We start from the raw sequence: 13,330 nt of genomic DNA on the forward strand, positions 1-13,330 counted from the left end.
CCTGCTACCTGCCAGGTCCTGTGCTAGTCCTGGGAATACAGAGCTAAGCAGGGAACAACCCTCCTCCTTCCTCTCTTCTCTCCGTCTCTCTCTCCCTCCACAGAGGAAGGATGAGGCCACAATATGGCTGATGTCAATGTGCCTTCCACGTTCACAAAAAGAAACTGAGTTGTCCGCAAAATAATAATAATAATAAAAATTCCAGGAAAAGAACAGATTGACCCAACTGAGGTCAGGGCACTTCCTGGACCAAGAGAGCAGGCTCACATTGAATGGCTGCTCCCCGGGCAGCGGTCAGTCCCTGAACATGAGAGCAGTTTCTGGAAGCACAGAGGGGCAGCCATCAAGTAGGACCATAATATGACAAGCCACGAACATTACGCAGAAACACGGCACCACACTGTGTTTAATTGTTCTCCTGCTGTTGGTCATTTCTTGTTGCTACATTTTTAAGATTATAACTAATGCTTCAGAATATTTCTCTCTGCCTTCATCTTTTTCATAGTTAGGATTATTTCCTTTAATATGTGTTCCCAGAAGTAGAATACTAGCTTAGCATTTAAGTGGGTTTTTAAAAAACAGATTATCCAAGTACCAATACTGATTTCACTATTGTTGCTATGGAAACTATTTTCTCTGTTAGGAATTCAGTGGAAGACCGGGTAATGTCTATAGTAAAAAGACACAGACTGTCTGCAAAGACCACCAGTCTAAAGCTCAACTTTTAGCTGCTCTGTGACCTGGGGCTTGTTGGTTGGCCATTCTGACCTCTCTTTGTTCTTCTAAAAATGGGAATAATAATAGTTTTCCTAACTGTGTTATTTGAAAGATTAGGGATAACCCATGAAAAGCAAAATCAACTCTCACGGTGCCTGATACACAACAGGCATTCATTAAATTGTACTTTTTGAATTGTATCTCAAATGTTGTAAAGAAAGTAAATACTTTTATCATTAGTTCAGTACTAGTAAAAATGGACAGTTTATAGGTTCATAGGATGCAAAAGACCTTAGTATGCCCCAACTCCTATGTGGCCCCCCTGAGATACTCACCTTTCAGAATGGCTGAACTTCGCCTGCTGAGCTTACACAGCTTACACAAACTAAGACAGGCCCTTGGGTCAGGCAGCCTACCTACCCTGCCTTCTCTACTACAGTCTGCCACCAGGCAGCAGGCTGGCAGGACTCAGAGTCACATGGAACAGGTAGAGCTAATCACTTCTTCCTCCATGCCTCTCCCCCCGCCATAGCATTCAGGACCATGGACAGCGACATACGTGCCCAGCATGAGCCAAGTGGACACTTGAACCAGGATGCACCAACAAACAGCTTAAGGGGGGCATCATCTGCAGGAGACACACAGAGGGTGCTCACCAAACCAGAAACACTGATGAGTGCCTAGCAAATGTGTTCCCAGTATAAAAAGATGCATGGAAGGAACATTCATGTTCAGTGAGACCCAAAGGAAGATGCAGTCAGTTCTGCTGAGCAGAAGCTGTGGTCACTGAACCAAGTCTTAAAAGTCAGACTAGGAAGGGGTGAACATTTCAGACAGGAGAAACACGTGGCCACGGGCTCCAGTTGGGTCCCAGGACCCCGTGGCAACCTCTCTTGCTCTCTCTGTCCTCTCTGGAAACAGGGTCCACCCTGCATCTCTGAGGACTCCTGTCTGGGCATGCATTGATCTTCCATGCTTCCAGCTTCCCGGGGCAGGAGCCTATTCCTTCATGAAAGGATGTGGCCAGGCTGTGAAGATGGAAGATGGATCTATAAATGTTCAGAAGAATCCAGGTGATAAGAGTGGGTTCATCTCTGCATGCTGGCTCTTACTGTGCTTTGTCTCTTTTATCACAACCAAATCTTCTAGGAGAAATTCTACCTCTGGACACCACAAGGGCCCCAGCTAATGAGCTGGGTGTCCCAGACATAGTGTATTCTCTCCATGCTCACTTTCCAAGTCCTAACTTTATTCCAATACCCTCCCCATTCCCAAGGTTACCTTGTCATTTGCTTATGCAATAATTCTCTTGATTATTATGGTTTGAGCTGTCAGTATGTGCCTAGACCATGGGGCCTATGGTCCAGTGCAGGAGACAGGCACTTGTTAGATAATGTTACTTATGTAGACACAAGTGCATGCCAAGATTGTCTGCACACAGAAAGGCCACTGCGTTTCATAACCAGCTAAATATCTCCTTACTGGGACTGTGTATGTTTGCCTCAGTCTCCAGATTTCACGGGCTCCCTGTGGAATTGCAGACAAAATTGAGAAAAAGCACAAGTCATCAAAGATGGAGGTTCAGTGAGGTGTGGGATTTATCCATGGAAAACGTGGTTAGTTTATCACAGGGCTGGGAGAAACCCAGGCCCTTGTCTGCTGCTCCAGCTCTTGCCCTCAAGCTCAGAATATAAATTAACGAACAAGAGCTGAAGTCCATGGAATGGGAATTACATCTACTGAGAGCTATCACCATCCCCCCAAGATTCCTCTCTCCTTGCCTGGGAGCCTAATCCCCCTCCTGCCCTGTCCTTTGTCTTTCAAGAAGCTCAACCCCAACCCCAAAGCTTCTGGGTCAAGTGCACAGTCATGGCTTTGGTGCTCTCCTGTCTCTGGAGCTTAGCTTAAATCATAGGTGTTTGCCCTGGGCTTCGATGAATGGAGGCCGCTGAGTGAGCATTTAGCAGCACATTTTATGCTGCTGTTCCCTGCCAGGAAAACCTACCCCTCCTTCCTCTCTCCAGTTTTCCCCCTGAGCAGGATATAAATTATTTTAACTATCTTTACTTAAAAGCCAACAATCTGTAACAGAAAGCAGTTGCCTTCTGTTTTTGCTACTGCAAACAAGGCAAAGGGCAGAGCCCCCAGAGCAACCAGAGCCCCAAGTGTGGGAGAACAGGGTGCTCTGGACAGTCACTGGGACAAAGGCCACAATACCCCTCACCTGTGGTCGGGGCTGGGGGGTGGTCCCTCAGTCGAGTGGTGGAGACCTACCCTGCCCAGGAGCCCTAGACTGTTGGGGAGAACACAGTCCCTCCCTAATGAGAGCCCCAATCTGATGAGAGAGGCACAGCCCTGCCCTAGGGAGTCCCAGTCTGATAGGAGAAGCAAAGTTCTGTCCTCGGGAACCCCTGTCCAAGGATGGAGACAGGTGCAGATGAATCGGCAGCTCAGGGCCACTGCCAGGCTCACTGCAGATACCTGTGATCTTGGAGTTCTGTAGGAGGCCACCATGCTGCTGGTTATTCCCACCCTGTCATGGGGTCCTGGGGTTCTATCCCATGGCCTCGCCTGTGCCCCTATGGCATCCCCTTTCACTGGGGCAACCCCAGCTGAGGTTAACAGACAGTACAGTGTGGGGAGCAACTCGGACTAGACTGAGTTACTGGAATTAAGACTTATTCTATGCATCTGCTCTCCCACAATATGGCGCTGGAAGAGGAGTAAACAACTTCTACACAGCTGCCTCCAGTTCGACCAATAACCTGCAGGAGCTGATCCTGCTCCTGATTGGAGGAGAGCAGCGTACTCGGTGTGTGGGTAGCAGAGTTGGGATTGGTGGAAGAGGACTATAAAGGAGGAGAGAGACAACATGCACCGGGAACATCTAAGGGGAACATCCGGATAACATCTGAGCAGCCCCCGAGAGAGCTGGCCGGCGGTGTGCAGCTCCCCCGCGGAAGTGGGGAAAGTGGCAGGGGGAGCTGCCCTTCCACGGAGGTGGAAGGGTTGGAAGCCAACACGGGAAGAACCAGCAGCAAACCCGGGGAGGGCTGAGCAGACAAAAGAACAGCTCAGGGTCCTGTGTAGTTCCTCCACGAAGAGGGGGAGCGACATAATGGTGCCGTGACTCGGATAGGAAGCCTAGGAGCGACAGTACAGCATGCTTTTACTAGTGCACGTCCATGGAAGGGCTAATTAAACTGCAGCAGTCCTTCACAGGGAACAGATGTCCCACTCAGGACAGGACAGGGGCTCAGGGGGTTTCAGCAGAAGTCTTGTGACCAGAATCTCCAGGTCAGCTTCACCAGATGAAGCGGCACACACCAGAGCAGGTCTCTGGCCCCTTCAGTGCAGGGAACTGGCCTTCTGTGAGTGTATACAATGTGGCAGCTACTTTAGCTGTTCGCTTGTTTTCTGTAATGCTTAGCCCAGCCCTGAGATGATTGCCATAACCCCCAGAGGAGAGAGGAGAGCCATGAAGACTTGGGGAGTTGGGCTATTCACCCCATGTCACACTGATAAACACTGGCAGAGCTGGGATTCAGATGCTGGTGTGATTCCAAAGCTTCTACTCTTTCTACTATACGGTGGCGCCTCCTCAAGATAGTCAAGGAATCGGGGAGGGGAGGGGTGCTGCTCGGGCTCTAGGCACAGAGCAACTCGTCGGAGCATGCTCCACATGCACAGGTAGCTGGTGGGAGAGGCTAGTGTCCAGGGCCCGTCAAATAAGCCTGTGATCTTTAGACTCCAGGACCCCTAGGAATCCCCTGTGAGGTTACTGCAAACCCGGATTACTGAGTCTGGAGCAGGAGCCCTGAACAGGCCCAGGAACAAGCCTTTCCTGGCCCTCCCCAGCTCCCCCAGAGCCCTCGCCGCTGTGCATATCTGTCCTGATTTACAGACACACACAAGGGCATTCATGACCCCATGTGACCCTTGCCCCTGCCCTGGAGGTAGGTGGAGCAAGACCTTTTCATCCCATCTTCAGAAGTCAGCGGGATCCAGATGAGCCCTAGCACGAAACACAACAGGGAGGGACAAGGCCACAGGTGACACTTGGGTCCCAGTGCCTCCTGGGTCTGCACACATTCAGACAGGGGGTCTCGTCTTCTGGGGAGAGATGGGAGAGGAAGGGAGCAGAACCTCATCAAGACAGGCTCGTGCTGGGGGAGTTCCGAGAGGGGTCCTGAGACCAGAGGCCAGACTGTGGGGCCTGCAGGAGGGGACCCCGGCAGCATCAGCAGCAAGGCCAAGGGTTAAGGAGCCTGTGGCAGCCTGGGTGAGAGACGGAGGTCTGCCCAGGGCAGTCACAGAAAAGATTGGAGGAAAACGAAGGCAGAAGGTGGCCCAAGGTCTGTGCTCAGAACACTGCTGCACACCACAGTCTCAGATTAATTACCCAGGGAGTCAAAAGAGGATGCGATTTAGCTACTTACTCACCAGAGTCAAGGACAGAATGTACTGAAAAGATTTTCCCACACAGCCTTGATGTGGGCATCAGTAAGAGGATGGGCGTCAGGGCGGGGAAGAGATTTGAAACAGCTCCACTGTTCCTACACTCAACTCCAGTGGGAGGAGGAGGCTGGGCTCACCTGGAGAGGCCCGGAAGGTAAGTCCAAGCCAGGTGACAGGTAGGCAGGAAAAAGTGGGCCCTGGGGCTATAACAGCTTCAAAGTCGAGGAGAAATGGCGTTGCCGACAGTCCTTGAACCCCAGGCAGAGGTGATGGCAGGAAGCCTCCAGCTTTGGCTCTGGGGGAACCTGTAGCCAGAAGCCAAGGAAGCCTCAGGGTGGAGGGAGCCTTCGAGGTTGTCAAGTCCAACCTCGCTCTCTTTCCAAATCAGCAAACTGATGCCCAGACATGAGCAGTGCCCTGCCAGAGGCCACACTCCAGGGGACCAGAGCCCAGCTCTGCTTCTTCTAAAAAAAAATCCATTTATTCATGTATTTGAAAGGCAGAGTGACAGAGAGAGAGGGAAGGGGAAAGAGAGAGAGAAGAGAGAGAGAGAAAGAGGAGAGAGAGGAGAGAAAAATGAGAGAGAGGAGAGAGAGGAGAGAGAGAGAGAGAGAGAGAGAGAGAGAGAATCTTCAATCTGCCACTCCCCCAGATGGCCACAACAGCTCAGGCTAGACCAGGCTGAAGTCAGGAGCCAGGAACTTCATATGGGGCTCCCACATGGGTTCAGGGGCCCAAGCACTTGGACCATCTTCCTCTGCCTTCCCAGGTACATCAGTAGGGAGCTAGATCAGAAGTGGGGAAGTGGAGCATCTCAGACTGAAACCGTCACTCAGATATGGGATGTCTGTGTCAGAGGTGGCAGCTTAAGCCACTGCACCTACCCTATCCCAAAACTTCTGACCCCTGGCCCAGCACTCCTCCCAGCCCAGCCAAGGACCTCTCTCCAATAACCTCCAGCACCCCACTTGCTAAATACCATCCATTCACTCCCAGACGTAGAGACAGCAGAGGCAACCAATTAAAGCATGTAATGTTTAAAATGTCAATCCAAGACAGTGTATTAACATAATCCCCAGACGGAGGCATTAGCATCCACACGCCCTCACGGTGCCTGGCAAAACTTGCTGACACGTCTCAAAACCGAAAATATTCCTACCGTCTGAGACGGCAGAGACATGCAGGGGATGCAACCTGAAACAACCAGGGGCTTCAGCCTCAGGTGGGAGGCGTGAGAACCAAGGGGGAATGCCTGCTTTTTCTCATCAGGGCAGTAGTAAAACTCCTGGCAAGAAGGAAATCTATTCAAGGAGTCCTGTGTGAAGAGCTCACTGGTGAGCAAGAACCGCGATGCAGGATCTGGGCTTAAGCAGCTGAGTGGTACTGGGGACGTCTTCTCACCTCTCTGCTCCCCAGTTTCCCTCTGGGGTTTGATGATCCCCAGGACCTTTGTACCCCAGCTCTGACATCCTCTTTGTGCAACCCAGTGCGTCTGCCTTCAGTCACTAGGGAAGCCCCTGGAGCCGTGGCTCTTAGCAGGGTCATTGCGGCACCTGCTGGCCCATCTTGCCCCATCTGTTGCTCCTCACTGGCCCCTTCTTCCTGAAGCTTGGACCTGGCTACCAGCCTCAATCCTGGCTTCTCTCAACAAGAATTCTAGTGCTGGACGCTTCAGATGGCCACCTCCCTGGACTCTCCATCTATGCACAGCTTGCTGCCTCTGCCCCACAGCCAGTCCCGGACCCTACTGCATACAGTGGATCCAGCATCCATTCGCACACAGGAATTAGCGCCCCAGGAAGACCTTGCTGGAAGGGCTGTTTTGAGTTCATGTTGCCCAGCTCCCCTCCCTCGGTAGCAGTTGTTTCAGCCATCTTCAAAGCCAAAAGGGAGTGCAAATGAAAAGACAAGAAAAGATGAGGACCTACTTGTGAAGAGACATTGTGCTTTATCCAGTGTCACCCAGAGGAGGGTCTGTGGAGTCCTACGGTATAGAGTGGCCCGTGACATCCGGCTTTGGATGTCACGTGAGGTAGGGGACTTGGGGAAGGTGCAGTTGGGGCTCAGGGTATGACCTCCACATGCTCATTCCCTGGCATCCGCCAGTTTCTGAAAATACCTGTGACTTCCTGCCTGAGAGCATCCACTGACCACAGGGACGTTCTGGACACAAGCCCTGGGCAGACGGGAGGTCCTGGGGTGGCAGCTTCTGCGAGCAGCTCTGGGCCAGTAAGCAGGAGTGAGCAGTGTGCTTTCCACCATCTCTGGGAGGTCGCCTGCAGGACTGAGCTCCAGCCGTCCTTAGCAGAAACTGGCTCTCAAGTGCCCCATATTGGTTCCTTTCCCTGCTTCACTGTGCACCGTCCTACTAAGGCCTCCTGGAGTCACTGCCCAAATATTCCTCTGCCCTTAACTCCTAAACCTCTGGAGGGATCCAGTCTAAGACGCACTGCGTCCCTTCTGGGAGATTCAGAATGCATAGTAACATAGTAAAGGCTCTGAGAAGTCCTGCAACAAATACACATTTTTTTAACTTTGTATAGCCCAGCATTTGCTGACTATTTAACCAGTCTTTCTCCTCCCCCTTAAGAATCTCATAGAAATAGTGTTTTCTAGAAAATGCTTTGGAGAATGCTAGGCAAGTCATGGAGTGGAATTACAGCTTGCTTTGGAGAAGCCCAGCAGGAGGTGGCTCCTATGTGGTGGGAACAGTAGCTGTTAGCAACGGCAGCTGCATCCCACCAAGAAACTCCCTCGAGGTTGCACAGCTGGCAATCCTGACTATGTTACCCCCACACACACACAACGGGTATAGGAATAGAATCTGTGTCCCTGTCATCCTAGTCCAAGGTTTCTCCATCCACACAGCACTGCAGGTCAGCCATAGCCTCCCTGGAGTCCGGGAGGAAGCAACAATCACATGGGCTCAGGAGGGAATGGGGAAAAGAGAGAGGCCCTGGGCTATGCATCCACTCTTCAGGTATTTCATCTCTCATTCTAATTCAGGTGCCCCTGACAGCTGTAATTCTTTCTTCTTGTCTCTCTCCCACTCACGCACACACACAGATTACATCACATTAACTATCACAGGTTTGTAATCGCCTTCAGAGGAAGTTTTCCAGGCCCTGGCTCAGCTGGAGATTTCTCTTGCACACAACAACACACACACTTTGATTCATGCACACATGTATGTAGATATCAGGTATGCATACATTCCAACACCCAAGCATGCATGTGCATACCTACATGCAAGCGATATTTGATAGACTTACTGTTCTCGACTGTTTTGTTGTCTATCTGCTCTTCTAGATTTCTGAACTGCATAACTCACAAGGGTAGGGGTTAAAGCGCTCTCCTAAGAACCTCAGAGGCAAACACAGAGCTCAATAAATGTGTGGATTAACACACAAATGTGCACATTGTACTTATGTCTGTAGCAAACCGCAGTGCACATACACACACCAGAACATGTGTGCCAACACATGCACACAAGAACACACACATACCCACACAGATCCTTGATGTCCTATCCAAGCCCAAGGTCAGGACGTGGACTTCAGACCTACTGACATGAATCTCTCAGATGGAATCCAGAGGGCCGCCAGCAGCCGTTACTCCACTATCAGTCTATCTGCCCCATTTATAGTTGAAATAAAATGTGTCACAGCTGCTTCACTGGAGACCAATGTGGACGTGGAGGGAAATGGAGAAATATCGGCCCGGCTTGCATTCTGGCTCACTGACTTGGGGGAGCTTAAGGCATAAGCGAGTTTGGACTTAATTGACTTTTTTATTGGACTTTAATTCACTGGTACTTTTCCAGAGACTGGCTTCAACAGGCAGCTGCAGGGTTGAGCAGGCTCTGGGGCTGCCCGGCCCCTGCCTCTCTCCCCACACCTTGAGGGTTATTCCAAACCCACCCTTGGCCCAGGACCACCCTCCACCCCTGGGGGCATGAGGGAGGCAGCCATGGGTGCCCACCTCCTCCTGCCCAGCCTCCATCTTTCACCCCCTCTGACTTGGCCTGTCTTATTAGAGCCCCTGTTTTCCCAATTCAATTCAATTCAATATCAATTCAATTCAGTATCATTGATAGGAAGCTCACTGAAGGCCTGTCCAGGGTTCTGGGACAGGGGATGAGCCAGAATGATTCTTTGCCCTCTGGGAGCCTAGGATCAAATGAAGAGACAGACACATGAAGCCCACGGCAGAAGGTGTGGCAGAAGAGTCTGCCATCTGGAGGCTGATGGAAATGGTGTTTCAGGCAGGCGGAACAGCAGAGGCAAATGCATGGAGAGATGAGAGGGGCGTAGAGTCTCCAGTGTGTGCCTGAGGTCCCATGTGGTGGGAGCAGAGAGGACAAGAGCAGGATGCTCATGGGGACAACAGGGCGACCTAGAACCTGAAGTCAGAAAACCTGGATTCCGTGGCCATCTTTAGCATAAATTAGCATATGGCTCTGGGCAATTTACTTGAGGCAGGGGCGGGAGAGGGAAGGGGGAGAAAGAGAGAGAAAGTGCTTCCATCCACTAGTTCACTCCCCAAATGCCCACAGTAGTTGGGGCTGAGCCAGGCCAAAGCAAGGTGCCGGAAACTCAATGCAGGTCTCCCATGTGGGTGGCAGGAACTCAATAGTTGGATCACCACCTGCTGCCTCCCAGGGTGTGCATTAGCAGGAACTAGAACTGGAAGCATAACTGGGGCTTGAACCCAGGCACTCCAGTACAGGATGTGGGTGTCACAGGTGGCATCTTAACCACTGTGAAAAACACGCCTCCAAGCCCCTTTTCTTCTTTAAGTCCCTCTCCAGCTGTAATGTGCAGAGCTGTACCTTCTTCAGTGCAGCTATGCCCTCCTACCCAGAGCCCTCCCATCTTCCAGGCACTGATATTTTCGGCCATCCAAGTTTCTGACTTTGAGGCTGCTGGCTTGAGTTTCTCTGAAAGTCAGCCACAGAAAACCCAACACAGAACCTAGTGGAGCATGAGAACCCCAGGGTCTTACAGAGCAATGTTGGTCTCTCCCATTCCTTTGCAGGGTGGGAATGCACTGGGTACCCTGTTCAGTGCCCTGCTCTTGAGACTTGCAGACCCCAGGGTTCTCCCTAACCCCATGGGAGAACAAGGCCAGACCAGAGACAGCTCAGGTTGGAGGGCAACCTGTGCTGCCTGTGAGCGTTCACCACCCAGCCTCTGGAAGTTTGCATTTGAAGGGAGGGACTTCGGTGATCTGAGAACTTCTTCACTATGCCACTGTGTATATGAGGCTTGATGGGAAGTGGAAACATGCTCTGAGCATGCTTAAAACCCTGTGCAAATATAAGCAAATCATCTGTCATAGAGGGGGACCCTACACCCCAGTTTTCTGCCACCACTCTTTTTTTTTTTTTTTTTTGACAGAGTGGACAGTGAGAGAGAGAGAGACAGAGAGAAAGGTCTTCCTTTGCCATTGGTTCACCCTCCAATGGCTGCCGTGGTCGGCGCGCTGCGCTGATCCGATGGCAGGAGCCAGGTATTTATCCTGGTCTCCCATGGGGTGCAGGGCCCAAGCACTTGGGCCATCCTCCACTGCACTCCCTGGCCACAGCAGAGAGCTGGCCTGGAAGAGGGGCAACCGGGACAGAATCCGGCGCCTCGACCGGGACTAGAACCCGGTGTGCTGGCACCGCAAGGTGGAGGATTAGCCTATTGAGCCACGGCGCCAGCCACTGCCACCACTCTTAAGCGTTTGGGAAGGGGAGGGTGTGTGCAGAATCACAGCAGGGAGGCAGTGTGCACCATGGAATGGACCAGACTTTGTTATCACGCTGACCTGAGTGTTAGTCACAGCTCTGCTTTGGATAAGTGGCTTGGCTTTTCTGGACTTGCCTTTCTCACATGTAGAATGGGAATTGTGATACTTCCCTCTCAGAGTGGCTCAGAGAACTACACAAGGTGTTGCAAATAAACACTTCACCTTCATCGTTACACCCTGCCACACCTGAAGCTCATCAAAGACCTATCTTGCCTTTGCATTTCCCGGAGTTCCTCATTGTCTCCCATGGTTCACACACCCAAGTCTGAATCCTGCCTCAGTGCTCACAGGACTGAGTTTGGGACAGCAATCAGCTTATGACAGAATATCTCGTGACCTCTCAGAGTCTAAGCTTCCATCCCTAAACTGGGCACAATGACACAGCAGACCACAGGGGAATTAAATACGTAACTGCATAAGCTGCATCTCACAACAGCAGCCCTAACCCAGCCCCCAGGGACGCACCGTCCGGCCCACCCACCTTTCCTTCCTCCAGTCTCTCCTCCCATCCCACCAACATGCCTGCTGCTCCCCGAGCACCCCATGCCTTCACTCACGTTGGGTTTTCTGCCCTTGCCCACCTTGGGGCCACGTGGAAAACCTCTGCTCCTGCGTGAAGCATTTCACCCCTCAGGTCAGGACTGTGCACTCAGCCCAAACTTGGGTCTCCCCATGAGCATCTCACTCCCATTTACCATCTAACTCCCTCTGCTACTGTCTTATCCAAGCTCCCTACTTGCACCCAAAGGGACTCTGTGGTCCTGGAGGAAAAACTTTGAGAAACAAGGTAAGGCATGAGCAAATGAAATTCAAATTCAAGTCACAATTTCTAGTTCCATCCACATTATGGAACAAGCCAACACAAACCCGTCTCCCACTAAATGCACATAGAAAGGCAGGACAAAATACAATTAAAGCAATTCTTGACTGCAGAGCCAAGCTCTAAAGAAAGGGAAGATTCAGGGGCTAGAAATGTGAGAGCCCTGGGATCAAAATGCCTGTGTAAAGCCAGGACCCAGCTACCTTGGGACCTGAAAAACTCTACTACCTAACAAGGTAGGACATGGGTCTCTAACAGAGGCTGAAGGTGGCAGTGTGTGCACGTGTGAGTGTATCTGTTTGTGTGTGTGCGTATGTGTACAGGTCAGGGCTCTGTCTTCAGTTACAAATTCCCCAAATGCCCACCGTAGACGTCTTTGTGCTGGATCTGGGATCTGGTAGGTCTGGGATCTGGATACCACTTGCTCACATTCCCTTCCCCAACTTACATGTTATAGAGAGACCTTGGGGACCGTGCTCACCACTGTTCTCAATGTTTTCCCCAAGTCATCTGTTAGCCTCACAATGGTCTTGTGAGGTGGAAGGTGTTACAGGAGGAACGGGGCATGGTGCAGAACCAGCATTTGGAGCCAGGAAATTAGACTGTGAACTACACCCCATAACCTTGAGCCATAATACAGGTATGCCAAAATGCTGAATGAAAAGCTGCATGGTGGCTGGGAGGAGGCTACAGAGCACTCCAGAATGCTACAGCCAGGACCAGGGCAGGCAGCGCTGATTGGATGCTCGGTATCTGACCCCAAGCTCCATAAAGGGCACCGATTTTAAATAAAAGCAGCTCCCCTAGTCTGAGGTGCTTGCAGTTGCTTTGCTCCCCTCTCAGGGACGGTGTATCTGGCCCTGTTTTCCTCCAAGACTATTCTTGATTTTCCCGCTCCCCACTGTGCATCTGGCTCTAATTCCCTTCCCTGGTCCCATTTGCTGGTTACCACTTATGCTCTCAAACGCACCATTAGGCGTCTGATGTATGGCGTGTTCCGCAGGCAGCCACTCTGGTGCTCCCAGCAAGGCGTCCAGGGAATGAAGAGGCGGCCGCCGCCTGCCCATGCTGACTGTGTGAGCCCAGCGGGGGCAGGATGGGCTGTCCCAGATGGAATGCCCCCTCCCGTCCTCCTAGGACCCCTCAGAGCACAAAGCACCTGTCTCCACCCACAGCTCATGCATCTGTTTACCCAGCACATGTCTGTTAGATGCCAGGTGCTTCTGATAGATGAAAACGACACCATCCTGTGGGAGGCAGGTGTAGCTCAGGCTGCAGCTGAGTGGGTCTGGGGGCCCTGGGGCGTGTCGGTGAGGGACTGTGTTTTAGCAACATGGACCAGCGGCCCTCCAGTGCCACGCACATCTGCGAGAGACAGCCATGAGCCAGGGTGTGGAAACCCTAGCAATTACTCCTAAAAAGATCCTTGAGATCCCTCTAGAATACTAGAATTTTATCAATGGGAAGGCATGTGCAGGTGTTTCTCCCTGCTGTTTAAGCCATGCTGATCCACTAGCAGAAGGAAACCAGTCCCTTCTGCAT

At 51.6% G+C, this 13,330-nt stretch overlaps 1 protein-coding gene across 4 annotated transcripts in view; it reads left to right on the plus strand.

Annotated features, from left to right (window-relative positions):
- ASIC2 (acid sensing ion channel subunit 2) overlaps positions 1 to 13,330 on the plus strand; it is a 1,130,491-nt gene that overhangs the window by 976,111 nt on the left and 141,050 nt on the right. The gene's annotated exons all lie outside the window — the stretch shown is intronic.

Source organism: Oryctolagus cuniculus, chromosome 17, assembly GCF_964237555.1.
Source record: "Oryctolagus cuniculus chromosome 17, mOryCun1.1, whole genome shotgun sequence".
Classification (NCBI taxonomy): Eukaryota; Metazoa; Chordata; class Mammalia; order Lagomorpha; family Leporidae; genus Oryctolagus; species Oryctolagus cuniculus.